The sequence below is a fragment of the Dipodomys spectabilis genome, unplaced genomic scaffold, assembly GCF_019054845.1.
Source record: "Dipodomys spectabilis isolate Male_0828 unplaced genomic scaffold, ASM1905484v1 ptg000163l, whole genome shotgun sequence".
Classification (NCBI taxonomy): domain Eukaryota; kingdom Metazoa; phylum Chordata; class Mammalia; order Rodentia; family Heteromyidae; genus Dipodomys; species Dipodomys spectabilis.
In genome coordinates this window covers 7,635,767-7,660,438 of record NW_024870840.1, presented here as the reverse complement: position 1 = coordinate 7,660,438, position 24,672 = coordinate 7,635,767, and the positions used below count along the sequence as shown (strand labels likewise).

At 42.5% G+C, this 24,672-nt stretch overlaps 1 protein-coding gene across 2 annotated transcripts in view; it reads left to right on the top strand.

The window, feature by feature from the left end:
• The window catches only part of Tmcc3 (transmembrane and coiled-coil domain family 3), a 248,766-nt gene that overhangs the window by 52,789 nt on the left and 171,305 nt on the right, over positions 1-24,672 (top strand). Inside the window, exon 1 of one of the 2 annotated variants that reach the window (XM_042693093.1) lies at positions 4,338-4,681. The exons of the other annotated variant lie outside the window; for it this stretch is intronic. The gene's annotated coding sequence lies outside the window, so the exon portion shown is untranslated. Of the gene's footprint in view, positions 1-4,337; positions 4,682-24,672 lie in introns of those variants that run through there. 2 annotated transcript variants of the gene reach the window in all.

The window sequence follows — 24,672 nt, the reverse complement described above, 5'->3', positions numbered from 1 at the left end:
AAAAACCAGAAACAATCACAAGTCAGGGAGCCTGGGCACACTCCCACAGTGTGTACCTGGGGAGGGCCAGACATCATAGGCCTGCGGGGGCCTAGACTATAAAAGTCACTGTGGTCACTGGTCCCACACCCTATGGAGAGATTACCAGTTCCCAGCAGCCTCTGGTGCTGCTTCCTTGCTGTGAGGTTTGTGGCTAGGCTGAACTCAGAGCTTTGAGCCCTTGTGGGGAGGGGATGTCTAGATTTTCCCATCCTGCTTTTTTACCTACAGGTAAGTTTACCATTAAACTCTGTAGTCAGAATTCCTGGATCCCTTGTTACCCGTAGAGTGTAGAGTTCAGTGCTCTGCTTGCTGTCCCCATTCTCTGACACACTTAAGGGACATCCCTAATTGTGGATGGACATTTACTGGTCATGGGTACACTAACTAGGGGCCTATAGAGTAAATGAGACCCTGCCTAGCTCACAGGCTACAAAAGCTTATTGGGCCAGCAGTGGCTATATGTACACAGCTTCTAAACACAACCTGGAAGCAGACAACTGACTGGCCTATCCCTCAATGCCACCGCTAGTCTGAACAGTGGTTTGCTATAATAGTGGATTTTTTTTCTACTCCTCCTGACTGGTACTAGGAATTGAACCTTCAAGAGCAGGCTGCTCATTAAGACCACCTCCAAATAAAATTGGGAGAAATATTTATCCCAGTAGATACACAAATCACAGAATAAAGAAGCAAGGTGACATAATTCAATAATGGAATAAAAGGTATTGAAATTGTAGAAATGCCAAGTAATTCAAAAGTGTAGTTTTCAAAATGATTAGTGATCTCAATTTGAAGCTAGCCCATGCAGAGAAGTCTACAAGGCTCTATCTCTAAAAAAAAAAAAAACTGGCAAAAAGCAGGGTTGGAGGCATGGCTCAAATGGTAGTGTCCGCTGAGCAAACAAGCCAAGTATGAGACCCTATGCATAAAAGTGGAAGAAAAACAGCCAGAAGAGCTCAGAAGAGAATAAGTATCACTAGAAGTAGAATTAGGAATGAATCAAACACTATTAACCAGAAAACCTCTAAGATAAAAAGAGAGATTAGTACAGCTCTCTCAATAATAACACCAAATGTAAACAGACTTAACTGTTCAATTAAAAGATGCAAACTGAAGCTGGGCACTAGTGGTTCACGTCTGTAGCTACTCAGGAGGCAGAGATTTAAAGATCATGGTTCAAAACCAGCCCAGGCAGGAAAATCTGTGAGATTCTTATCTCCAGTTAGCCACTAAAAAGTCAGAAGTAGAGCTGTGGCTCAAGTAGTAGAGCACTAGCCTTGAGCAAGAGAGCTCAGAGACAGGCCATGAATTCAAGCCCCAGAGTTGGTGAGAGAGAGAGAGAGAGAGGGAGAGAGAGAGAGAGAGAGAGAGAAAGAGAGAGAGAGGGGAGAGAAAGAGGAGGAGGCAGGCTGGATGAATGGATTAAAATATAAGATTCATATTTCTATCTATAATAAACTCACCTCATTGGCAAAGTCATGCACAGACTCAAGTGAAAGAATTGAAAACAATATTCAAAGCAAATAGAATTCAATAAGAAGCAGAACTAACAGTACTCCTATGTGACAATGCATACGTCAAGTTAAAATCATACATCAAGTATAGGAAGTCAGAAGTGGTAAAGAAAGTCACCACCTGTTAATGAAAGGAACAGCTCATCAAGAAGATATAACAATTGTAAATATAGATGCACTGAATACTGGTGCAACCAATTTCATAAAACAAACACTGCTGACACGAATGGACAGGTAGTCCAGATGCAATCAAAGTGAGTGACTTCACTACTCCACTCTTACTGAGAGATCATCCAGATAAGAACTCAACAAAGAAACTTCAGTTTAACTGCACCATAGATCAAATAGACTTAGCAGACAAAAGTAATTTTCATGCTTTGTGCTAACTGGGATATATATTTTTGTATATTCAAATATCAAAAATTCATCATTTCAAAAAATACACCCAAGATGTTGTATGAAGTGTTATATACTTTTTTATACACTCTCTTTGTTCTGGGTGGGTATTGTTCATCATTGTGGATAGGATTAGGGAGAGCGTTGCCAGGCTTCTAAGCTTTGATGAGGCACTAGTAAAATGATTTTGCTAGTTAGTTGCTTTAACTCTTTAAAATCTTGGTTGTGACAGCTGACGGGCTGGCTTTGTTCAATTGCCAGTACTGTTGCTGCTCTTGTGAATACTCCAGAGCTCAAGAGCAAATGATTTTTTACTCCCTCATTGTGGGTTGTGTTTTGTTGCTGACTGCTGTAAGGTAAATGCACTGTTTAGGCCAGGAAGCCCCTGTGGGCCTGCAGAAGGAGGTGGCAGCGGCTGACCTGGGGGGAGAGTAGGGAAAGGGCTGATGCCATGTGTGCTAACTGTACCTTAACCTGGGCCTGGGAGGCAAGGGCTGTATCCTGGTGGGTTACAGAACACCTCCACCCCTTCCTAGTTGTGAGGCTTTGTTCCTGTGGCTTGGTTAATGTGATTTGCCTTGCTGGTGACCCTGTGAGAGGCTCCCCGCCTGGCTTGGTAGATGAGAACTGGCTTTTTTTTCTGTACCTGACAAAATTGGATTTACTTTTTGCAAGTGGGAGGCAGAAGATCTAAGTAGTCCCGGGTGAGATTTGCATACGTCTTCAGTCAAATTCAATCTTAGCATGGTTATGTTAAGATATATAAAATATGAGTATATAACATATATAATATAGATTATATTGAATACATAGTATACTATATATTCATAAGATATGAAATTATATGTTATATTCACACATATATAGGTGTATATAGATGCACATGTACATATATGTGTATATATATATATATATATATGTACACACATAGCTATGTGAAGAAAGGAGGGAGACATTAAACACAGGTTTCCTGGGTCTCAGCAGAAGCCTTGTAACATAGGCAGAGTAAGGCTTTGATATGTTTGTTGCCTCCCTGAGCCCTGGTCTCCTTATTAAACATTAGAGGTAGTACAGCCTGCCACTGTTATTTGATCCAACCTTACCTCTTTGGCAGAAGTCATTGAACTCTGGAAAGTTGTGTCTTGCCCCTGGCCCTAGGGACAGATGAATGAGTGCCTTCCGGTATGTGCCTGAGCTGGAAGGGGAAGTCTGCTGGGGGACCTCTGGGAAGAGAAGTTCTTTCAATGTAAGGGGGAAGAGAGGAGAGAACCCCTGTGTAGAACCCCTGCTCCCTGACCCCTGGTTTGAATGCAGCTGTGCTGTTGTGATGCTTGGAGCTGTAGCAACTATGTCATAACCATGAGGGAAGAGACAAGGAGAATCACAGAGATGTCAGTTCTCTGTCCTAGCATCAATGGTTTCCCAAAGCATCCCTGGAACTGTCTACACCCAGATACCTTATGATACAAGGAAAAATGAACCCCTTTTAATGTATAAGTTTCTGTAACCACAAGTGGATTTAGAAGTACTTAGTCCTTATTGGCCTTTTCTGAGAGCAAAGTAAATCTGTTGTGGTAGTTGTTGTGTTTACTGTGTTTAACTGTTGTCCCCAAGGTTTCTCCACGGAGGGGAAAATGCCTAGGCTGGGAGAAGACAAGAAATGTGGAAGACTGTGGTCTCTCCCTTGCTCAGTACATCCTGCCTTTTACAAGAGGCCACCTAAGGGTGGTGGAGGTGCCGAAGACAGAGGAGGGGCACTGAAGGTGGAAAGGAAGGGAGGAGCAGAAAAAGCTTGCATTCCTTGGATCAAGCGAGCAGAGTCTTCTCGTGCTTTGAACCTATTCCATTCACATCTTAATGACCTGAAATGGGTTTAGATCTCCTGGGTCCCTGGTATTTGCTTTTTGTGGGCTTAAAAACATTGTTAAGGCATACTCCCTTGAAATCTTTAATGGCTATTTCTTCAAGCTGGAGCCCAGGGAATAGTTTTTTTTTTTTTTTCTGATACACAAACACTTCTGGTAGAGAATTATTATAATGAGGCAAAGTCTCTATTTTCAGCTCCCAATTACCTTTCAGTCCAGTGGCTGCCATTAAGCCTGCTTGCATTGAGGGCTCTGGAAGTTGGAGAAATGAGCACATGCCCATCAAAGCATGAAAGGCCAGTGCTTTGCATAATCGTTGTAGAGCCCTTCCTGGGCTCTGGCATCTGCCGCTTTCACCCTCTGTGCCCTCGCCTGGGATTCTGCCAGGACAAGTTCTAGATACTAGTTTTAATCATTTTTAAACTCTGGTGAGAAAACTCTGTTCACCCACAGTTGCTTCCTCTTCTACATTTTGGTCTAAAGCAGAGTCTCCGAGATGCTTCTGTATTTGCAGAAATAGTAAGAGGAAAGGACACTCAGCTTGCCTGGTGTCTCTGGTAAGCAGACACTCAGGGCATCAGCATAGTTGGAGAGGAAATGAGTGCTTGCTGGTCTGACTTAGTACCCATAGAGAAACAGAGCTCTTGATCTTGAAAGAGCAGTGAAGTCATCTCTGACCTCCACCTGAGTCTGCTGGGACCAGGCAGGGAAAGAGCTGGCAGGAGAAAACAGGACAGATCAGGTGAGGGGGGGTGGATGGAGTCCAGTGCTGGCTGTGCAGGCAGAGCCAGCAACCGGGCTACAAGAACAGCACAGCCTCTCAGAGCTGCTACAGGCCACGCTCGACAGGAACCCATGGAGTGGGTAAGTGTGGGGTGTGAGGAAGAGTCAGCTGGCAGAGGGACCCAAGGGGAGATGAGAGGGCAAGAATCCTCAGAAATCTGAAGAACTAGCACAACCACACTGCAGAAAACGCCTCTGGGCTCCCCCAAAGTTAACATGTGGGGAAAGGAAAGGCATTGTACCTCATCTATTGCTTGGCGCATCACAGGAGTTTGATTAATATTTATGGAACTAAATTGATAGATGGAGGTGCCACCAAATGATGAATCAGCAAGCTTCCTTTTATGCTGAAATAAGAATTCATTTGTACGAAAACCTTATTATCGATTGCTGGGTTAGAAATTGTTTGCATCTCATATGGTTTTCAAAACATGAAACCGTGGCAGGAAAGGAGAAGCAATATGTCCTTCCAGAGAGCAGAGAGATACTGAATTTCTGTTACTTTCCCTTTGTATTCTTATCTTGTAAAGTGATTTATGCAGGTGGAAAAAATGTATTGTCTTTACAGAGGCAGATAATTCAATGTATTGATGGCACCCACATTAGATGTTGAAGTTTCTCTGATGGTGAATTGTAAGACCATACATTTGTAGTCTGATGAGGAAACATGAATAGAAAATGGTAGCCACTGCTTCCAGCCACCAGAACTCTATGGGGATGGAATGTGGTGATTGAGTTTGAAGGCAGAATGTCTTGTTGAAGAGACTCAGCTGACATAGGAAGCGAAGCATGTTTGTTCTGTAATGAATATAATTTTCTCTGTGGCCTTTGAATACTAAATTAAGCCCAGGAGAAGTACATGTCATAGGAGCTTTGAGCAGTGGCTAGTTCTGATGAGCCGACTTCAGAAGAGCTAGACTGTGTGCGATTTTAATGGACTATATCAAATAGTAGGTAATTATGTGATTTACCCTACTGCTGCCTAAAAAGAATTTGAAGTGACTTTCACCAGATATTAATAATGATGTTAATAAACATGTATAAAATTGATGCCAGGATCTAGAAATTTAAAAATGCAGACCAGGGAAAGAGTGGCAAAATACTAGCCACAAATGCTAAATTAGGCCATGATTTTACATAGAACTTCCTGGCAGCCTTGATCAAAAGGGAAAAACAATGATACATAACTCACACTTTCAAGAAGGAGAAAACTTGTTTGTTCCAGATATGGCAAAGTTTTTCTGAAAGATTGCATTTTTTATGTTGTTATTGTGGAGTTGATGACTTGGTTTGGAGCCTTCAGTTTGCTTTTTCCCCTGGGGTTTCTCCAGTGGTTACCTTCACTCAATTGCCATGTTGACAATCACCTGTTTATTATTAGTGCTATCAAGAGTTTCAGAGAAAGGAATGGAAGTAAATCAGAATAGTCAGCTTTGTAGCTGAGTTGAGTTCTGGTGAAAGTGTTATGGCATGTCACAGGAACTAAGTTTGTGCTGTGAATTAAAAAAAATCATCCAGGCAACAGTGGCTCATGCCTGTTTATTTATTTTTGTCAGGCATGGGGGCTGAACTCTGGGCCTGGGTGCTGTCCCTCAGCTCTTCAGCTCAAGGCAAACACTCTACCACTTGAGCCACAGCGCCACTTCCAGCTTTTTTCTGCTTATGTGGTGCTGAGGAATTGAACCCAGGGCCACTTGCATGCGAGGCAAGCGCTCTACCTCTGAGCCAACTTCCCAGTGCCATGCCTGTTTTTTGTTTTTTTAATCCTAGTTGCTCAGGAAGCTGAGATCTAAGAATCATGATTTGAAGTCACCCCAGGCAGGAAGTTCCATGAGACGCTTCTCTCCAATTAACCACCCAAAAGCCAGAAGTAGAGGTGCAGCTCAAGTGGTAGAGCACCAGCCTTGAGTGAAAAAGCTGAAGGACAGTGCTGAGACCCTGAGTTCAAGTCCCAGTATGGAGCACGTGCATGTGTGCACAAGCATGCGCAAGCACACACACACACACACACACACAGAGAAACACACAAATCTTTATCTCTAAGATACAAAACTAAGAATAACTCATAGATAGTAAGACTTGGTGACTTGGTTTGAAGTACTTTAGTGAACAACAGGCTGGGAATTAGAGGCTGGAGCCAGCAAATACTAGAAAGTGGATGTTTGTTCCTGGTCTAATTTCAGCAGCTATTGCCTAGGCAGTGGGTGAGTGATAAGTTGGAAGAAAACCTGGGGATCTTTTATCTTTGTAAAAGTTCCCAAGTCTGGGGTGCTTCAGAATGGACAAGGGAGTTTTTTTGTTGTTGTTGGTGGTGGTGGTGTTGTTTTTTAAGAAGCAAACATACTGCGAGGCCTGATCCCACACATTGGATTAAATTCTCAGATGATGGGTGCCAGGCAGTGGTTTTTGTTGTTCTGATTTTAAGCCTTTTGGGGATTTTCAGATAATCAGTCTGGCTGTGATGTCATCTGCAAAGGGATCAGACTGCACATACCTAGCACTCCGTGTCAGCTGCCTTTGAGACTGGTCCTCAGTACCAGAGCAGCTTCCTGAGCAGGGCTGGGGGTTCCAGGGTGGGCTTGGTGAGAAGTCAGATGTTACCTCAGAAGACAGGCAGTTGTCTTCTAAGAAACACAGTAGCAGCCCAGAGGGACTTGAGGAAAAGCAAGAGAGGAGAAATGAAATATCCCACATCAAGCACACAAGTGGAAGAGAAAACCCCCCAGCCCATCTATATTGGCCTTTGACCTGCCCTGGGCATCACAGGTCATGTGTGACAGTAACTGTAGCATGGACATCTGAGATTCCTCAGGTGTTACAGTCTGTGCTAAACTTTATGCTAAACTCTGCGATCTACGTAGAATCGTATGAGATAGCTACTGTCATTTTCATCGCCAGTGAATAAACAGGTTAATGTCAGGGCGTTTCCTTGTTTCTTTTCTTTTTTTTCCTCTCTATTTGAAATAGGGTCCAGGCTGGTCTTGAACTCGCGATTATCCTATCTCTACCTCCTAAGTGCTGGAATTAAGTCTTATGCCAGCACATCCAGCCAGATTAGTCGATTTTCATGATTTACAGAGAGACACAGACTGGCAAATGGTGGGAGCAGCTCAGAACCTTAGGACTGAACAACTGAGCTCAGCTTGAATGACATAAAATGTTACTTCTATTTTTTCGTTAAAATATTATTTTTTTCCTCAAAAGCCTCAACCTACACATTTCTTTGACTGCATCCAAAATTGTATCATTGTTCTCTCTTTGGCTGGCTTTGAACCGTGACCCTCAGATCTCAGGCTCCTGAGTAGCTAGGATTACAGGCGTGAGCCACCACCACCCAGCTGGTGTTCACATTTTGCTGCCTTGCTTAGCCAAGAGACAGCTTGTTCTTGGCTTCCTCAAACTGTTTAATATGAATACTATTTTGTGAGGTACTCACGACATTTCAGTCATCCATTCACCCCTTTGGATTATGGTGCTATGAATATAGCACACAAGTAAGCTCTCTTGTAAATTCCACCTACCCTCTGGGGTATGTGCCGAGAGGGAAAAATCATGATCAAACATCATCAAGATAATTAACATATTCTAAGGGACATCATCAAGAAAGTGAAAATCAGGTAAATGATAATGACTTATATCCAGCATATATAAAGAGCTCTTATAACTCATCAACAAAAAGACAACTCAGGCCAAATGACCTGAGGAGATATTTTCTAAATAAAATACATATATGATCAATAAACACATGAAAAGATGCTTAGTATCATTAGGTATTATGAACATGGAAATCAGAACCACAATGAAATGGTATTCATACCCGATAATTAAAAAGACAGCCATGAGGGTGTAGAGGAATTGGAACTGTTATGAAATGCTGGTGAGAAGGTTCAATAGTGCTGCTACTTTGGAAACAGGCACTTCCTCAAAATGCTAAATATAATGTCATCATGTGACCTAGAAATGCCACTCATAGTTCCATTGTGTCCCCTTCTACTCTCCCTTTATGATCCCCACACACAGGGCCTTGGGACTGGGTACCTGGCTCATTCTAGATTGTGGAATCCTGGGAGGACCAAGAACAGATTCAAAGTTCTTGCAGTGCCTCTGTCTGTGTACCTGTGGAACGGTCATTCACTGATAGGGTAATTCTGGGTGGATGGAATTTAGGGGCATGAGCCAGAGAAGTGTGGCTTCTTCCATGGGGGGTTTCTGTTTGCATTATCTAATGTCTGCTCATAGAATGTTGTACAATACAGGTACCTACATGCTCAGGAATCTGCAATGTGACAGTCAAGGTTCTCAGCCAGCCTGGGCAGTAAAGTCTATGAGACTCTTATCTCAAAGTAACCACTGAAAAGCTAGAGGTAAAATTGTAGCTCAAGTGGTAGAGCCTCAGCTTTTTTTGTTTGTTTGTTTTACAAAGCTCAGGGACAGTACCCAGCTCCTAAATTCAAGGCTTAGTACTCTCTCTCTCCCTCTCTCTCCCTCCCTCCCTCTCTCTCCCTCCCTCTCCCTCTGTCTCCTTCTCTCCCTCTTTCCCTCTCTTTCTTTCTCTCTCTCTCTCTGCCTCCCTCTCTCTCTCTCTCTCTCTCTCACACACACACACACACACACACACAGTCATACAATCAGTTCTGCTGAGAAGTGCACACTGCCTCCTGTTGGGTCAATCATGACATAGATTTGTAAGCATGCTACCATAGCAGAAAGTCACATGAACTAAACCTCAATAATGAAAGTGGTGTTTGGTTTTATCTGCCTGAGACTGAATAATAATCTGTGTTAGTACAAAATCTCCCCAAGGCACCTGTGGAATGTGAGTTCTGGGCATCTTTTTAGTTTTTATTGGCAAGGTTGGTCAAAGCCATCTGTCCTGTCAGGCACTTAGACTGAGAGGAACATTAATCCAGAGTCATGCACAGACTTTTACTTATTTAAAATATGTATTTTATTATGGAGTATAGAGGGACATTTCAATAAATATACGTGCAAGATGTGCAATGATCAGTCAGTGTAATTCATATACCCACCACCTCGGGCATTATCATTTCTTGGTGTTGGAAACATTCACAAATGAAATAGACAATTAATCGTCAATCAGTTACCCTCCTGTGCTTTAGAACGTGAGAAGTGGTTCCATCTATCTAGCTGCATCTCTGAACACATAACCATCGTCTGTCCCTATTTCCCAGCATTCTTCCTAGGACCCCTCCCCTATAATTTCCTATTCCCCATCCTTCTCTCCTACTCTCTCTCCATCCCCCCCCCTTATATTTTGGGTTGTAATTGAGCCCAAGGCCTTGTGCTAGGAAAGCTATTAACCACTTGAGCCATAACCCCTGGCACCTTTGTTTATATTTTGGTTTTGGGATGTCTTGCTAAAATTGCCTGTTAGCAGTAAACTCATGATTATTCTATGTCTGCCTCCCAAGTAGCTGGGATTACAGGTCTGTATCACTATGGCTAGTTTTAGACTCTGTCAATCGCTGTTCTATTCTCTCTTTGTTTTAGAATGCCTTTTTAGCTTCCATATGTGAATATATGCAATATTAGTCCTTCTGTGTCCAATTTGTTTCTCTTCACGTGATATCTTCAAGGTCCATCCATGTTGCTATAAATTAGAGTTTAGTTTCTTTCTCTCTCCTCTTCTTCTTCTTCTTCTTCTCTCTCTCTCTCTCTCTCTCTCTCATTTCTTTCTTTCTTTCTTTTTTTTCTTTGTGCTGGTCCTGGGACTTGACAGGGCCTGGCTGCTGTCCTGAGCTTTTTTGTTTAAGGCACTTGAGCCACAGATTGACTTCTGTCTTTTGGGTGGTTAATTGGAGATAAGAAGTAAGCATCTCACAGACTTTGCTGTTGCCTGGGCTGGCCTTGAATGGCAATCCTCAGATTTCAGCTTCCAAAGTAACTAGGATTACAAGCATGAGCCACTGGCACCTGGTTCAGAGTTTAGTTCTTTTCTGTGGCTGAATATCACCTCATCGTACGTATATTCCCATTTTGTTTGTTCATTCATATTGATGGACCAACTAGATTTATTCCATAGCTTGACAACTGTGAATATAACTTCAACGAATAGCAAAATACACAGGTTTTATAAAAACAAAGATCTGATTCCTTCCTGCCCTCTATTGTCCTGTAAGTTGATTTAAGTGGGGCACAAAGAATGTGAGTGCTTCTTCTCAAGTTCCTGTGGTTTTGTCATTTAAACCGGGGTGTGGAGGGTGTGCCATGATGAAGGCGATGGTGAGATGAATTTCAGAGATGAAGGAAGTGAGGATGTGAGTGATGTGCTATGTCCTTCTCCGTATTCTGTGGCCATTGTTAGAGGGATGAGAAGCTAAAGGCCCACTGTGCTGATGATAGCCACCTTCTCAGACATAGCCCTGCTGGGCTGTGTCCTCTTCTCTCTGGCTGTGTTTCACCTTTTCAGGGAGGAACAACCTTGCCCTGAGGTCAGGAGACCTGGGCTCAAAGCCTGGGCCAGCTTTTATGCAATGGCCTAGCCAGGAGCCTCCTCTCCCTAAGAGGAGGATTATTGTGCAGGAAAGTTTTGATTCATAGGATTCGGAGTTTTATTTCCTTTCTGAATAATAAAAATGGCATTGTAAATATCAAAAGAGAAGAGTGGTCTTTAGCATTGAGAACCTTTGGCTTGCTGAGAATTGTCCTACCCACCTGTCAGAATTATGTGAGGATCCAAGCTAGCCATAATATGAATCTGAGTCTCTGAGTATTTTCTCCACTGAAATGGGCTTGTTCAGTCCTAGCCACAGCCCTTGTGAGGACTGAGTGGGATCACACATAGAGTCATCACTTGGTAAATGGTAAAGCAGTGATGCCAATGATGGTATAATGGGGACTTGTAGCCGTACGCCCTCTTGCCCAGCCCACACTCTTACGTTACTGTGGCCTGGACATCAAGTGGGCCCCCATCTTTATACCGCAGACCTCACCTCGTGCTCTCTTGCTCTTGCTCTTCATTTTTATCACTGACACTGTCTCATTCATTGCCTTGCTCTGAAAATGGCCTCTCTCATCTCTACATATCCCAGTCTTCTCATTCCTAAACATCTCTCTTCTCTGAATCTCAGCCAGGCCCAGGACAAATGTCTTTTCCTTCTGTGTTTCCTATTCCATCGTTTCTCTCTAGGAACACTTGTGATCTCCCCATGACAATGCAGTTATTACTCCCTGGAATTAAGTCCCTTTGGCTTAGCATGGTCCTGCACAACTGCTACATATCAGTAATTGCTGATTTTCCACACCCAGGAGACATGCTGAAATTGAAACAAGATAGCAAGGTTGAACCTTCTCTCCCTCAAAGCTGTGTAACTTCTCAAGAAGTGAAGCTGACTTGGTCATTCACAACAGAAAATGCCCTTGAAGAATTACTCTTTGTTTATGTAATAGGTGCTTTCTGTGCTTTGTATTCTTACTTTCTGGTAAGAGTTAAAGTGTGGCTACCCATGCATCACACACAAGGAGTCTAACACAGATGTTAAACACTTGCCCAAGGTTGCTTATCTTGATGTAGGACTGGATATCTCAAGACCTGTGTTCCAGTGTTTTATTCTGCTTCCTAAGGTAGATGAAGGTCAAAGATGACTAGAAAATATCACTTGGAATAAGAAATCTGAAAGAGTCAGCAAGCACTGTTGGCTCATGCCTAGTTTTTAAGAAGGCTAGAATCCGAAGAATTGCAATGGAGACCAGTCTAGGCAAGAAAAGTCTGAAAGACTCTGTCTCCAATATATCAGCCAAATGCCAGATTGGAGGCATGGCTTCAGAGGTAGAGCAACAGTCGTGCAAGCTGAGTGAATGTGAGGCCTTAAGTTCAACCCCCTAGACCAGAAAAAATAAAGTAAAATATAAAAAAGAAATCTAAAAGAGAAGATGATGATGATAATGATAATAATAATAATAATACCAACAAAAACCAAAACATGAAGTAGCAGTGTAGAAACAGCCAAAGCCTGGAGCCTAAATAAGTGGTCACATGGTAAGTGGTCACCAAGTGGGAGTGAGGTTTCATCCTGAAGTCATGAAAACAACCTGAAAACAGGATGCTGAGAGTGAGTTTGAGTAAAACTAAAAGTGGGAGACCATAGGGTGAACTGGGGTTTGAATCTTGGGCCTGGCAGTTTTCAGCTATGGAACGTGGAACAGCTTTCTTAGCTGTTCCTGTCTTTGTAAAATATAGGGGTGATAATAGAACCTACCCCACTGGAGTAGTTGAGAAAAATGAAAGAAATGCTGTGCATAAAAACCTAGGAGAATGTCTTGGCATAATGAGGGCTCAGTAGGTTATTGGTGATGGTATTAAGGCAAAGGAAAGTATTGCTCAAAGAATTTCAGTCATTCCTGCTATTTGGCAAGGGGCTGAATTTGCTGGCTCAGTGTGAGTTACAGCAACCCGATGGGTTGGAGATATTGCTTTCCTAACTCCATGTAGAAATGAACAGGGACAGTAGTATGGCTCAGTGGTATAGTTTACCTCATAGTACAAGAGCTTGGGTTCCAGTGGAAGCATCACAAACAAAACCCAACAAACCATCCTTGTCTCCACAGAAGGTCCATCATTTGTATCTGGTAATGTGCTTGTGAAGGTGGGACTTAGAGCCAGACTTTCTTTGACTAAGAAATGGGCTTCAGACACTAAGGGTTTCATTATTAAAAGTAAATAGCAAGATGCATGATTCTTCCTTCCAGAATCCAGCATAAATTGATTTCCAAGACGGTTTTGCAACTAAGTGCCCAGTCCCTCACACTGTTCTGTGTTAAGCTCTAGAGAAATAGGAATAGTTTATGAAGGTCTTTTTTTTTTCTCTGCCAATAGCTTAATAAAGTTGGGCTCACCAGCTTTTAGAAAAGTGCTCCAGTTATTAACTGGGTGAGGTGTGGACCTAAAGATGTCTGCTTGGTTGACAAAGCATTAGGAGCATCAAGGAGGAGTCCTCTGATGAGATGCAGAAAATTCCCAAGTATACCACATCTGGACAGGAATGTCAGCCTGTTTCTGCCCTTGGCCATACTGACTGATTTGGTCAATAGCCTGTTCTCTTCCCTGCTGGGAAATGGGAATGAGAAAGCAGGGTGGTCAACTAGCCATTGGCATTTGGCCATCAAACATGGCAAATGGAAGCTGGGTATCAGTGGCTCTGGCTTGTAATCTTGGCTCCTCAGGCCGAGGTCTGAGGATCATGGTTCAAAGCCAGATAAGGAAGGAAGGTCCATAAGACTTTTATCTCTAATTAACCACCAAAAAGCCTGAAGTAGAGCTGTGACTTAAGTAGTTGAGTACCAGCCTTGAGTGAGTGAAAAAGCTAAGGGACAGCATCTAAGCTCTGAGTTGCCTGCATGCAAGCACGCACGTGCACGCACACACACACATACACACACACACACACACACACACATACACACACGCCATGGGAAATGGCAATTCTTTCATCAGCTTTTACTTATGTGACCTCTATTGCCTACTGGTTGGCTTCTTCATGAAATTTGGAGATCCATGCCTTTTTGGTCATGAGCTTCCTTTGCTTTGGCTTGGGATGTGATACTTGGGAAAGCCCTAGGGATGGATTCCTCGGGCTTCATCCAGAGAAGGTTCCCACAAGTCTTCACACCTGTCCTGAGTCCTTCCCTAGCATGACAGTCGCATTGTGTCTTGATATTTCTAGAATTTAGAGAAGATTTTGTTGAGTGGAGGATCACTGTTATAATAGATCCTACTTTAGTGAGTGGTTATGGGTACCTGGTCCAAAGAATGCTCCATACATGGGTAACTATTAGTATTATTAATATATTCTCAACCTATATAATTTTTAGTTGCTGTCATTTTTCTCCTTCGATTATTTCTCACTTTCCTGAACACCTGGATTGTCACAGGCACAGGGCTTCTAAGCTCTCACAGTGTTGTACTGTGATAGACTGACAAATAAGCTTCCTGTGAGTAATGAATAATTTGCTGTCTGCTTCCATAGTGCCTAACACCAAATAAATGAGAATGAGCTTCTGCTGTATTAGCACATAAGCTGTCATTGGCACTTAATGCCATTAAAGTGATTAACTCTTTTCTCCAGCCCAAGGGGGCACATACTAAAAACAAAAGATCATTGGAAATTCTGTTGTATTCATTCTGCTTTCTGCTTGCTAGTGCAAGAAACCTGTGATGCTGATCTTGATTTGTTGTGGATAGATAACAGTTTTTACTTCTGTATCTTTCTAGCATATAAAGGTCACTTAAAAATCAAGAGACTAGGGCTGGGAAGGTGGCTCAGTGGTAGAGCGCTTGCCTTGCATGCTTGAGGCCCTGGGTTCAATTCCTCAGCACCACATAAGCAGGAAAAAAAAAAAGCCGGAAGTGGTGCTGTGGCTCAAATGGTAGAGTGCTAGCCTTGAGCTGAAGAGCTGAGGGACAGTGCCCAGGCCCAGAGTTCAGGCCCAATGACCGGACCCCCCCCCCCAAAAGAAAAGTCAAGAGACTAGAGCTGGGCACAGTGGCTTATACCTGTAGTCCTAGCTACTTGGAAAGCTGAGATCAGGTAGATTATGGTTTAAGACTAGCCATTCAAAAAGTTTAAGAAAGTCTAACTCAACTAATACATGTCATAGTATATCAATACATGTCATACATAGTACACCCCAGCCTATATAGAACATACTTTCCATACCATATGGAGAATATAATAGGAATATCATGGTTCAGGCTATCTTCGACAAAAAGCAACATCTGTATAAAAAATAACCAAAGCAAAATGCCTGGGGACGTGGCTTAAGTGGTAGAACATCTGACTAGCAAGCATGAAGCCCTGAGTTCAAACCCCATTACTGCCAAACAAACAAACAAATGTTAGGAAATTGGGCATGATGACTTATACCTATAATAATGACTTGAGAGGCAGAGATCAGGAGGATCATGGCTTGAGGCCAATCCTGGAAAAAAGTTAGCAAGACCTCTCTCAATCTATAGACATGGTGGCTCATGTTTGTCATTCCAGCTATTGGGCAATGTAAGTAGGAAGATTGCAATCAGAGGCCATCCCTGGGCAAAAACACAAGACCCTACTTAAAAAATTAGCTAAATTTTTAAAAAAGAAGAAAGGTGTAAATCAAGGGGTAGAATGCAAGTTTGAGGCTCCCAGTTCAAATCCCCATACCATCAAAAAAAATTAGGAGAAATGTTGCTGCGAGATCACTTCCTAATAGCTTGGAATAAATGTGATGATCTGAGACACTTTGAATTTTGAACAGATTCACATTACTTATTGAAACTTAACATCTCAGAAAGTATTAGATATTTTTCTCTGATGTTGGAAGGCAGCATAGGAGAAAACAATGTTTGGATCTGACTTAGGTCCAAATCAGAGTTCTGAGTTTACAAGCTGTGTAGCTGCCCGGCTGTGACCCCAGCTGTTTCCTCCCTATTTGTGTCCATTTGTTTTGTTCCATGTGGATGACAATGAAGAACAATGGTATCTGTTTATTTGCCAGATCTTTAATAGTATCTGCCATATGTCAAGCAATGCTAGGAGTCAGGGCTCTACAGTAAGCAGTGCCTCATCCTATCCCTCAGGGACTCCTGAGCGCTCATAAACCTGGACCTGCACATGGGGTGACTAGGGAACAGGCCTGGCATGGTATAATTGGGTTAAGTTTCTCTGAGCACAGATCCTGGGCCAGCCACGTCCCTGGTGATAGCATCTTTCCAGTTGGTAGGTTTGGTCCAGTGTGGTGTTTGCTCTCATTTTACTTTGCTAAGGGAAATGTGGGATTTGTTCTTCTGCTGTTAAAACATTAATTAGTTATACTTGCACAGTTAAACATCATGTAAGCCCAAATGAACAATTTTAATACCTCTTCTGCTGAAGCTAAGCTAGGGGAAAGCCAGATCTGGTGAGCCAGGATGTGAATCAGATGCCCAGATGCAAAAGCAAATGGGTACACAGCAGAATTTGACTAGGGATGGAGGGAAGAGGAATTTTCCCCATGGTAAGCATAGAAGCTGCTTAGGAGAACCCCAGAAACTGGAGGAAGACAGCTTGATCTTGCAGTGCAAAGTCTTTCCTCAAACTCCTTCATAAAACTCACCTAACCCATTCACCCATAGTGTCAACTCACCACATACCAGTAGTAATGCAAAATAAATGTTCTCTCAAGAAATCTGTGACCCGCCCGGCACCGGTGGCTCACACCTGTAATCCTAGCTACTCAGGAGGCTGAGATCTGAGGATCGCAATTCAAAGCCAGCCTGGGCAGGAAAGTCCGTGAAACTCTTATCTCCAATAAACCACCAGAAAACAGGAAGTGGCTCTGTGGCTCAAGCGGTAGAGTGCTCGCCTTGAGCTGAAGAGCTGAGGGACACCACCCAAGCCCATGACCGACAAAAAAAGAAAGAAAGAAAGAAAGAAAGGAAGAAAGAAAGAAAGGAAGGAAGGAAGAAAAGAAAGAGAGAAAGAAAGAAAAAAGAAAGAGAAAGAAAGAGACAAAAGAGAGAAAGAAAGAAAGAAAGGAAAGAAAGAGAGAAAGAAAGAAAAAGAGAGAGAAACAAGGAAAAAGAAAGAAAAATCTGTGACCCTATAGTAGATCTAGAGATTCTAACCAAGAGTAAGGAACTAACAAAGTTACACGGTAGCCCTATAGAATTTCACTATTAGCATTTCTATTGGCAAAGGGGAAAAAGAGATCTACCTTCCTAAACACAAATGCTGTGAGCATCCATCGAAGCAGTTGCTCTGGAGAACACTTTAGCAATAAAACTAGAGTCCTCTAATTGCTATCCATTTGCCAAACAATGACACGTACAGGGTACTATCTAGAAGATATAATCACGGAGATTGTATTGATGCTTTTTATGATAGCCAAAAATACAAAAGGAAACATGAAACATCCTCAGTATCTCTTCATTATATACAACATATCCCTGAAATGTTGCATTTTGGAAGTAGAGCTACATGATGTATGAAATGTTTGCAACACAGTTATAAATGGAAAAAATGAGGTCAAAGTCAGTAAGAAGAGAATGACTCCAATTTTGAATAGTAAAGATGTGCATAAAAGCAGTGTTCACAGTGACTATCTCGAGGTTATTTGAAACTTCTGTTCTTTTTTCCCCCCTACAATGAAAATGTGTTTCCTTTTTAGTTAGAAAAGCCACCTTTTCACAAGAGTCATGATGTGAGTTCTGTCTGGTGAAGGGCTGAAGCATGGAGGCTGTGTTCAGGAGAAGGCTCAGCCAGGACAAGGCTGTCCCTCGAACTTCACACATTCCGTGGGTACTGAACACTTACCACGGCCACAGTCCGAGCTGGGGGCTAGCGATCCAGGAAGGAGCTTAACTCCACAGACAAAGGTTATGTTTTCGTGGAGCATTATAACAAGCTTTATAGCCAGGAAAGAAGAGCAAGGGGAATTTAGGATTATCACAAGTGTTCTGAAGACCTTTAAACAAGGCATCTTTCACAGAGAATGGACTTGAGGGAAACAGGGTGGTCAGAGATAAGGACCTCCAAGTTGAAATCCACAGAAACAACATGCATTAAAACAAAAAGCCCAACACCTGAATCATCTCCAGAGTGGAGCCAAGTTTGATGATAATGCTTTTAATCCTGCTTCTTGGAAGATGGGGTCAGGAGGATAATGGTTTGAAGCCAGTCTAGGCAAAAGCTAGTGAAACCCTGCCTTAAAAACAAGCTGGGCATGGTTGCTCAGGTCTGTGGTCACAGCTACTTAGAGGCAGAGGTAGGAGGATCATGTTTGATGACTTGGCTTTTTGTAGAAGAAAGAAAAGAAGCAAACATGTTGGAAGTCTAAGGAACATGGGCCCCATCATCAAAGAAACTGGCAAGAACTGGATCATACAAGGCTGTGCAGACCACATCAGGACATTATATTTTTATTGTAATCTGAAACAATTGGAGGAGTGACATGATCTGGTTTCTTTGGTTTCCAAGCCGAAAGGAGGAGGCTGCTTTTCCTCTCCTGGTCCTGCGCTGCCTCTTTGCTTGGTAACTTGAGCCACATTTATTTCCTTCAGTTCCCTGAAGAAGCCATTCTCCCTAAACTAGACTTAACCTAGCCTGGAATGCCCCATAATGCAACCCTTGAATCCATTACCACCTCCCACCTTTCATCTGCCAAGTCATCTTCCTTCAGAGGTCAGCATGACCGTTGTAGCTGCTGCAGCTCTACCCTGGCACCCTTCTCTAGAAAGTGCCCATGCCAAACTGCCCATCATATCAGTATGTTTCCTGATAGCACTTACCAAAGTTGGACATAGATGACAGTGTTTGTAGGGATAGGTACACATGTACATATGCATTGTATGTATATGGTGTGCACACACAGGCACATATACATATACATCACACAAACATAATGTGTATGACCATTTGGTGAACGTGTTTAGACATTTGAATGTATTTGACACGTGCCCGGTGCAAGAGTTAATGTGGGTATGGTATACATTCTTCAGGTTTGTTACAAATGGTACTCTGACAGAATAGGTGCCCAGCAAATTGTCTAAGAGGAGCAATGAAATAAAAAGCATTTCAGATAGCACAGTGTCTTGCTTTGTGTGACTCTTAAGAATGAGCTATGAGCCACCAGAAACAATTTCAGATGCAGCCTTGATCTAGCATTCGATCATATTGTATCCCTTTGTGTGAAAGTAATGTTGTTTTCAGTTTGCTTCCAATTCTTCTGATTTAGGCTGGGAAGGTGGCTCAGTGGTAGAGCATGCATGCATGAGGCCCTGGGTTCGATTCCTCAGCACCACATAAGCAAAAAGAAAAAAGCCGGAAGTGGTGCTGTGGCTCAAGTGGTAGAGCGCTAGCCTTGAGCTGAAGAGCTGAGGGACAGCGCCCAGGCCCAGAGTTCAGGCCCCACAACCAGACCCAAAAAAACAAAACAAAACCAATTCTTCTGATTTTTGTCAAAGAGAAAAGCTTTGGTTTATTTACTGTTTTAACACTTGCAAGTCTACCTGGTTCACCCCTACTTGTGTGTGTGTGTGTGTGTGTGTGTGTGTGTGTGTGTGTGTGTGTGTGTAGAGCAATCTGAAACTTCTCAGTTCTCAACAAGTAATACTGTAGCTGAAATTTAATAACATACTTTCTTTTTATTTTACTTATTTGTGGCAAATGATACTGATTTTTCCTTTAGGGAAGTGATTCTAAACTTTCTTTGAAGATAAAACTATGTAAGTTTACTTAATAAAAATAATAACATAGTTATGATATGGTGGCAATACAGACTAAATTTAATAATTATGAGTAAAATCTTATTTGTCTCCTGTGCGAATAGAAATACAAACAGAAAATTCCACTGTGTATGTACATGTGTGTATGTGTGAGAGAATGTATGTATGTGTATGTGTGTGCTCAGATTTCTGATCTAAATGGAGTTTTAACACCCATCCTGTTAAAAGATTTGTTTATTGTTTACTGTTTATTTCAGGTAGGAATTCCAAGTACCATTACTAATAATGAAAGAGAACATATAAATAGAAATGATTAGATATAATCAATGTTTTGGGGGTGTTTTTGGTGGCAACAGCAGGGTTTGAATTGACAGCCTCACATTTGCTAGGCAGATACTCTGTCACATGATTCATACGCCTTAGTTTTTTTTCTCTCTCTCTCTCTTTAGTCATTTTTTAAAAGGGTTTGAAGTTTTTGCCTGAGCTGGCCTTGGACAAGGATTCTCCTATTCTGTGTCATCAGTTCTTTTACTTCACCTTGGAAGTTGTCACCTTGGTGACATTGTTACTTTTGTTAGCTTTATCTGCCATCATCTGAGCCAGCTGGTGATCTATGGCTCATGTATCTTTGTGTGTTGTGTTTCCAAAGCAGCAGATTCTGTTGACCTTTACATGTGGGCCACATAGTCCAAGGTCAATGCCCTTCATTCAGCAAATACTCAGTAGATATTTGTGGGCACCTGTGGTTTGTCAGACATACTATACGGATAGAGTGTGTCCATGTCTACTCATGAGTGCAGCTCATGATGACACCAGAATCATGTAAGTTAAACCAAAAGAGATGCTGTAAGAAAAAGCAATAAATATCACAGAGGAAGAAACATTTAATTCTGCTGGAGACCTTAATGAATGCCCTATTGATGATGCAGTCCATCGGAGCCTAGAGAGGATGGCACACATTGTAGGGGAGAATGGTCAGGCTGAGATACTTTGCTGGGGGAGTGGTCCTTTGTGGATAATGTGTCAAAAGGATTTCTTCACACTTTGTGTGCAGAAAATGCTGCCACATAACATGGTGGTATGTGAGTGCCACAGCGCAGTGGGAGGAGCCAGGAGGACTCTTAGACTTTCACATGACCAATGTCTTTGTTAAAACAGTAAAGTCCCTTTTCTGGGCACCAGTGCCTCACACCTGAAATCCCTACTTAAGGAGGCTGAGACCTTAGGATTATGGTTCGAAGCCAGCCAAGGCAGAAAAGTCCATGAGATTCTTATTTTCAATTAACCAGCAAAAAGCCCGAAATGGAGCTTTAGCTCAAGTAGTAGAGCACCAGCCTTGAGCAAAAAAAAAAAAAAAAAGGCAAGCATGTGTGCAAGATTCTGAGTTCAAGACTCAGAACTGGCACGTACACATACACACACACAAACACACATACACACACACACAGAGTAAAGTCTCAGGAGATATTAACGTTAACAAACCTTTTGAAAAATGACCAAATGTATACTATTACATATGGTAGGGAATATGATTTCCTTCAAGACTCAAGACCATAGTCAACCACTGAAAGTCAGCATTCTTTCTAGGACCTAGTAAAGAGAGCTTCTTACTTTAAAGGATGTTTTCAATTGCACAAGGTGATCTGCTCCCAGTCCCAGATCAGAAAAAAACAACTGACAACCCCAAAGCACCCTCTGAACCACCCTTCCTGCTATGACTCTGTCAGCATGGAAGGATGAAAGTCTGACTCCTTTGCCAGCAGATAGATGGTGATGGTGTTGTCTGTCTGTTTGATATCTTGTTACCTATTCATTGTTTGAAATTAAACACACTATATATTCCTTCTAGAAAAAAGTTAGAGAAGCAGAGGCAAGCACAAGGGGTAGAGAGATGGAAGGGCACATCAGCCCACCTGGGGTAGAGAATCCTGCTGGAGTACACACCGCTGACCTGAGCCAGCTCAGTAGTAGCTCCTAATTATCAAGTTGGTTTTGACAGCTCGCAGTGTCTCAAATGATAACGGAACAGTGGAGGTGAGGACCAAATGAGAAAGGGAAACATTCTCAAGCCAAATCCTGCCACATGCATGAGCAAGCAGGCCCAGCCTGTGTTGTGAACATACAGCTCCTCTGCCAGCACTTGGCATGAGAGGCTCCCTTGAGCACGGGAAGTGGAGATGGAACGTGGGCACTCAGCTGGCCTCCTGACGTGGCTCAGGCCACAGAGTCCTGTGCCTTCTAGAGGAGCAGTCAGGCACTAGTCTGAACTCCCCACTAGACTGCGATGAACTCACTACAGGCCTAGCCAGAGATGATGCCTAGGTGTACAGTCCTCTACATTTACACCTGCTGATGTAATCCTCACCCAACACAATATGAAAAAACTTAGAATTTCTGAATTAATTTTCTGGATGAAGACAACCAGAGAGATAATTTAACCACCAGCGGGATACTTTCTCAGCAGAATTATCTCATTTCCTTGTCTAGTACTGATTAGATTAACAGGAAGATTACTATGTCTTCAGTTTATGGGTTGACATGATTTGTGGAGCTCATACAAGGAAGAGTTCCTCCTCCCTCTGGATCATCAATGCTTTATAATTCAATATACAGATCCTAGTCCAAAATAGACATTTGGAGAGAGTTTCTTTTTCCTTTTTGCCAGTTCTGGGGCTTGAATTCAAGGCTCAGGCACTGTCCCTGACCTTCTTTTGAAGGCTGGCACTCTACCACTTGAGTCCCAGTGCCACTTCTGACTTTTTCTGTGTATGTGGTGCTCAGGAATCTAACCCAGGGCTTCATGCCTGCAAGGTGAGCATTCCACTACTGAACCACATTCCTTGCCCCTTGGAGAGCGTTTTCTAAGTTGTTTAGTTGGATGAAAGAGGACCAGCTTCCAAATATGAGTGACTGTACTCCACGTTCATCTGTTGTATGATGCCCTAAATCACTGATAAAAAAAAAGTCTTTGGAAAGAATTACTGTAAATTCATGGTGAAGTACAAATGGCTTACATTAGATCTTTCTGAGAGGAGGATTGGGCTCTAGATGGGGATAGAGTAAGCAAGCCCTACCAGAAGGGAAGAAGAGAGAAGCTGGGACATAGGGCAGCAGAATGAATGAAGGTTTGCTTCCAGGGTCCATTGGTCCCAGGCTGTCTTTGTAATGGAACCATTTGTGAGTAAACTGGTATTTCAATTACTTCCTTGACCACAACGGGGTTACATATACAGTAGGGAAAATGGAATCCTCTCAGCCACGGTCCTTGAACAACACACACTCTAGTTCTTCAGATGCTGTGTTCTGCTCTGGAGCATCCCTGGTTCACTTTCTCTGCAGGGTCCTTGTTTCTGAGCTCTGTCCTTCAAGACTCAAGCTTTCCCTGCTGATGGGCACTGTTCTCTTTGTATTCCAGTCTTCACTCATCCAAGCTGAAACTACACGTTCCTGCTGCTTTCTCCTCAAAGTATTCCTGAAGCCCTGTCTCCGGGACTCTTCTTCCCCATCATGAATCCATGTAGGGCCCAACTGTTTGTCTTTGTTGTGCTGGGGTTTGAATTCAAGGCCCGTACTTTCTAGCCCAGTGCTCTACCACTGAAGCCACAGCCCCCAGCCCTTTTGCTTTTTAGTTAGCTTTTCAGATAGTCTCACTTATTCTGACCCTCCTCTTATCCCACCTTGAACTGATTTCCTGTCTCTACTTCTAAGTAGCTGGCGTACATGCTATAGCTGTAACTTAACTATTCGTAAACTCTTCTTCTAAAAGACGATTTATTTGAAGAGGAATATACTATCTGTATAAGTCCTTCTCCCTTAACCCACCAGTTCTGATGTACCTTAATGTTTATTGTTTATTTCTTCTCCCTTCCTCCTTCTCTCCCTCCCTTCTTTTCTTCCTTCCCTCCCTCCTTCCTTCCTTCCTTCCTGGTAATGCAGTTGAACTCAGGGCCTCATGCCTTTGCTTAGCTTATTCTGTTCACCACTGGCACTCTACTACTTGAATCATAACTCTGTTTCCTCTATTTTTATATAACCATTTTTGTGTATCAAAATATATTAAAAATCTACAAAAATAAGATCATATGTAACTTAGCTTTTCCCCATTTCTTATTGTTATTATAAAGGTGATGTACAGAAGGGTTACAGTTACATAAGTCAAGTGAAGAGTACATTTCCTTTTGGACAGTAACAGCATTTACACTTAATATGCCATGTGTAAATTTTATTTCATTCTTTTTAATGGATTTATTGTTTTGGAGTATGGCTACATGGTAATTTATTTGAACAGTTCTGTTGATCAGCAAGTGGGTTATTTCCTACTGCTGTATTATTAAACACAGTGATAAACATCTTTTTTTTGTTGTTGTTGGTCATGGAGCTTGAACTCTGGGCCTGGGTGCTGTCCCTCAGCTCTTCAGCTCAAGGCTAGCATTCTACCACTTGAGCCACAGTGCCACTTCCAGTTTTCTGGTGGTTTATTGGAGATAAGAGTTTCTTGGACTTTCTTGCCTGGGCTGGCTTTGAACAGTGATCCTCAGATCTCAGCCTCCTGAGTACAGGATTACAGGTGTGAGCCACCGGTGCTCGGCTCAAACATCTTTTTATTTAGACCTCTGTGTCTGTTTCCTGACATTGCTCTCAGCTAAAATACTTTAAGAAAATGCCTGGGTCAAGACGTGTGTAGTATTTGGAGTATTGATTAGTGTTGCAGATACTGTGTTAACTTACACAACCATCTGTAGACTTGTTCTGTGTTCAAATCCCAGTCTAAGAAGCACTTTCTCCAGAAGACCTGGCTGCCAGCTCTTACTGGTATGGAGCATCCTCTTTCCCCCCACAGATACTTGCTATAGAAGCTGTGCCTTCCCAC